Source organism: Chiloscyllium punctatum, chromosome 14 (assembly GCF_047496795.1).
Source record: "Chiloscyllium punctatum isolate Juve2018m chromosome 14, sChiPun1.3, whole genome shotgun sequence".
Taxonomy (NCBI): Eukaryota; Metazoa; Chordata; class Chondrichthyes; order Orectolobiformes; family Hemiscylliidae; genus Chiloscyllium; species Chiloscyllium punctatum.
The window spans coordinates 71538326-71544325 of record NC_092752.1 but is presented as its reverse complement, the minus strand read 5'-3'; positions in this window follow the sequence as shown (position 1 = coordinate 71544325).

Below are 6000 nucleotides of genomic sequence, written 5' to 3'. Positions count from 1 at the left end.
GACACACACATTGCGAGGGAGGGACACGCACACACACAGCGAGGCAGGGACACACACACACACACACCCACACACAGCGAGGGAGGGACACACCCACACACAGCGAGGGAGGGACACACACACACAACAAAAGAGGAATATGCCCACACACAGCGAGGGAGGGACACACACACACAACAAAAGAGGAATATGCACACACACACCAAGGGAGGGACACACACACACACACACACACACACACACACAGCGAGGGAGGGACACACACACACAGCGAGGGAGGGACACACACACACACACACACACACAGTGAGGGGTCACGCACACAGCAAGTGACGGACATGCACGCACACACACACACACGTGGGAGGGACACGCACACACACACACACACACACACACACACGAGGGAGGGACACGCACACACACAGCGAGGGAGGGACACGCACACACAGCGAGGGAGGGACACGCACTCACACATACACGAGGGAGGGACACGCACACACACAGCGAGGGAGGGACACGCGCACACACACATACACGAGGGAGGGACACGCACAAACACAGCGAGGGAGGGACACGCACACACACAGCGAGGAAGGGACATGCACACACACACATACACGAGGGAGGGACACGCGCACACACACATACACGAGGGAGGGACACGCGCAAACACAGCGATGGAGGGACACGCACACACACACATACACGAGGGAGGGACACGCACACACACACAGCGAGGGAGGGACACGCGCACACACACATACACGAGGGAGGGACACGCACACACACACATACACGAGGGAGGGACACACGCACACACACAGCGAGGGAGGGACACGCACACACACAGCGAGGGAGGGACACGCACACACACAGCGAGGGAGGGACACGCGCAAACACAGCGATGGAGGGACACGCACACACACACATACACGAGGGAGGGACACGCACACACACACAGCGAGGGAGGGACACGCGCACACACACATACACGAGGGAGGGACACGCGCACACACACATACACGAGGGAGGGACACACGCACACACACAGCGAGGGAGGGACACGCACACACACACAGCGAGGGAGGGACACGCACACACACACAGCGAGGGAGGGACACGCACACACACAGCGAGGGAGGGACACGCACACACAGCGAGGGAGGGACACGCACACACACATACACGAGGGAGGGAAACGTGCACACACACACATACACGAGGGAGGGACACGCACACACACAGCAAGGGAGGGACACGCACACACACAGCAAGGGAGGAACACGCACACACACAGCGAGGGAGGGACACGCACACACACAGCGAGGGAGGGACACGCACACACACAGCGAGGGAGGGACACGCACACACACAGCGAGGGAGGGACACGCACACACACAGGGAGGGAGGGACACGCACTCACACATACACGAGGGAGGGACACGCGCACACACACACATACACGAGGGAGGGACACGCACACACACAGCGAGGGAGGGACACGCACACACACAGCGAGGGAGGGACACGCACACACACAGCGAGGGAGGGACACGCACACACACAGCGAGGGAGGGACACGCACACACACAGCGAGGGAGGGACACGCACACACACAGCGAGGGAGGGACACGCACACACACACATACACGAGGGAGGGACACGCACACACACACATACACGAGGGAGGGACACGCACACACACACATACACGAGGGAGGGACACGCACACACACACAGCGAGGGAGGGACACGCACACACACACAGCGAGGGAGGGACACGCACACACAGCGAGGGAGGGACACGCACTCACACATACACGAGGGAGGGACACGCGCACACACACACATACACGAGGGAGGGACACGCACACACACAGCGAGGGAGGGACACGCACTCACACATACACGAGGGAGGGACACGCGCACACACACACATACACGAGGAAGGGACACGCACACACACAGCGAGGGAGGGACACGCACACACACAACGAGGGAGGGACACGCACTCACACATACACGAGGGAGGGACACGCGCAAACACACACATACACGAGGGAGGGACACGCACACACACAGCGGGGGAGGGACACGCACACACACAGCGAGGGAGGAACACGCACACACACAGCGAGGGAGGAACACGCACACACACAGCGAGGAAGGGACACGCACACACACAGCGAGGAAGGGACACGCACACACACAGCGAGGGAGGGACACGCACACACACATACACGAGGGAGGGACACGCGCACACACACACATACACGAGGGAGGGACACGCACACACACAGCGAGGGAGGGACACGCACACACACAGCGAGGGAGGAACACGCACACACACAGCGAGGGAGGAACACGCACACACACAGCGAGGGAGGGACACGCACACACACAGCGAGGGAGGGACACGCACACACACATACGCGAGGGAGGGACACGCACACACACAGCGAGGGAGGGACACGCACACACACAGAGAGGGAGGAACACGCACACACACAGCGAGGGAGGAACACGCACACACACAGCGAGGGAGGAACACGCACACACACAGCGAGGGAGGGACACGCACACACACAGCGAGGGAGGGACACGCACACACACAGCGAGGGAGGGACACGCACACACACAGCGAGGGAGGGACACGCACTCACACATACACGAGGGAGGGACACGCGCACACACACACATACACGAGGGAGGGACACGCACACACACAGCGAGGGAGGAACACGCACACACACAGCGAGGGAGGGACACGCACACACACAGCGAGGGAGGGACACGCACACACACAGCGAGGGAGGGACACGCACACACACATACACGAGGGAGGGACACGCACACACACAGCGAGGGAGGGACACGCACACACACAGCGAGGGAGGAACACGCACACACACAGCGAGGGAGGGACACGCACACACACAGCGAGGGAGGGACACGCGAACACACAGCGAGGGAGGGACACGCACACACACAGCGAGGGAGGGACACGCACTCACACATACACGAGGGAGGGACACGCGCACACACACACATACACGAGGGAGGGACACGCACACACACAGCGAGGGAGGGACACGCACACACACAGCGAGGGAGGGACACGCACACACACAGCGAGGGAGGGACACGCACACACACAGCGAGGGAGGGACACGCACTCACACATACACGAGGGAGGGACACGCGCACACACACACATACACGAGGGAGGGACACGCACACACACAGCGAGGGAGGGACACGCACACACACAGCGAGGGAGGAACACGCACACACACAGCGAGGGAGGGACACGCACACACACAGCGAGGGAGGGACACGCACACACACAGCGAGGGAGGGACACGCACACACACATACACGAGGGAGGGACACGCACACACACAGCGAGGGAGGGACACGCACACACACAGCGAGGGAGGAACACGCACACACACAGCGAGGGAGGAACACGCACACACACAGCGAGGGAGGAACACGCACACACACAGCGAGGGAGGGACACGCACACACACAGCGAGGGAGGGACACGCACACACACAGCGAGGGAGGGACACGCACACACACAGCGAGGGAGGGACACGCACACACACAGCGAGGGAGGGACACGCACTCACACATACACGAGGGAGGGACACGCGCACACACACACATACACGAGGGAGGGACACGCACACACACAGCGAGGGAGGGACACGCACACACACAGCGAGGGAGGGACACGCACACACACAGCGAGGGAGGGACACGCACACACACATACACGAGGGAGGGACACGCACACACACAGCGAGGGAGGGACACGCACACACACAGCGAGGGAGGAACACGCACACACACAGCGAGGGAGGAACACGCACACACACAGCGAGGGAGGAACACGCACACACACAGCGAGGGAGGGACACGCACACACACAGCGAGGGAGGGACACGCACACACACAGCGAGGGAGGGACACGCACACACAGCGAGGGAGGGACACGCGCACACACACACATACACGAGGGAGGGACACGCACACACACAGCGAGGGAGGGACACGCACACACACAGCGAGGGAGGGACACACACAGCGAGGGAGGGACACGCACACACACAGCGAGGGAGGGACACGCACACACACAGCGAGGGAGGGACACGCACACACACAGCGAGGGAGGGACACGCACACACACAGCGAGGGAGGGACACGCACACACACAGCGAGGGAGGGACACGCACACACACAGCGAGGGAGGGACACGCACACACACAGCGAGGGAGGGACACGCACACACACAGCGAGGGAGGGACACGCACACACACAGCGAGGGAGGGACACGCACACACACACATACACGAGGGAGGGACACGCACACACACACATACACGAGGGAGGGACACGCACACACACACATACACGAGGGAGGGACACGCACACACACACATACACGAGGGAGGGACACGCACACACACACATACACGAGGGAGGGACACGCACACACACACAGCGAGGGAGGGACACGCACACACACACAGCGAGGGAGGGACACGCACACACACACAGCGAGGGAGGGACACGCACACACACAGCGAGGGAGGGACACGCACACACAGCGAGGGAGGGACACGCACTCACACATACACGAGGGAGGGACACGCGCACACACACACATACACGAGGGAGGGACACGCACACACACAGCGAGGGAGGGACACGCACACACACAGCGAGGGAGGGACACGCACACACACAGCGAGGGAGGGACACGCACACACACAGCGAGGGAGGGACACGCACACACACAGCGAGGGAGGGACACGCACACACAGCGAGGGAGGGACACGCACTCACACATACACGAGGGAGGGACACGCGCACACACACACATACGCGAGGGAGGAACACGCACACACACAGCGAGGGAGGAACACGCACACACACAGCGAGGGAGGAACACGCACACACACAGCGAGGGAGGAACACGCACACACCCAGCGAGGGAGGAACACGCACACACACAGCGAGGGAGGAACACGCACACACCCAGCGAGGGAGGAACACGCACACACACAGCGAGGGAGGAACACGCACACAGTGAGGGATGCACACTCAGCGAGGGAGGGACACACATGCACACAGAGCGAGGGAGGGACACACACACACACACACACACACACACAGTGAGGGAGGGACACACACACACACACAGAGCGAGGGAGGGACACACACACACACACAGAGCGAGGGAGGGATACACACACGCACACACACAGCGAGGGAGGAACGCGCACACACACAGCGAGGGAGGAACGCGCACACACACAGCGAGGGAGGAACGCGCACACACACAGCGAGGGAGGAACGCGCACACACACAGCGAGGGAGGAACGCGCACACACACAGCGAGGGAGGAACGCGCACACACACAGCGAGGGAGGAACGCGCACACACACAGCGAGGGAGGAACGCGCACACACACAGCGAGGGAGGAACGCGCACACACACAGCGAGGGAGGAACGCGCACACACACAGCGAGGGAGGAACGCGCACACACACAGCGAGGGAGGAACGCGCACACACACAGCGAGGGAGGAACGCGCACACACACAGCGAGGGAGGAACGCGCACACACACAGCGAGGGAGGAACGCGCACACACACAGCGAGGGAGGAACGCGCACACACACAGCGAGGGAGGAACGCGCACACACACAGCGAGGGAGGAACGCGCACACACACAGCGAGGGAGGAACGCGCACACACACAGCGAGGGAGGAACGCGCACACACACAGCGAGGGAGGAACGCGCACACACACAGCGAGGGAGGAACGCGCACACACACAGCGAGGGAGGAACGCGCACACACACAGCGAGGGAGGAACGCGCACACACACAGCGAGGGAGGAACGCGCACACACACAGCGAGGGAGGAACGCGCACACACACAGCGAGGGAGGAACGCGCACACACACAGCGAGGGAGGAACGCGCACA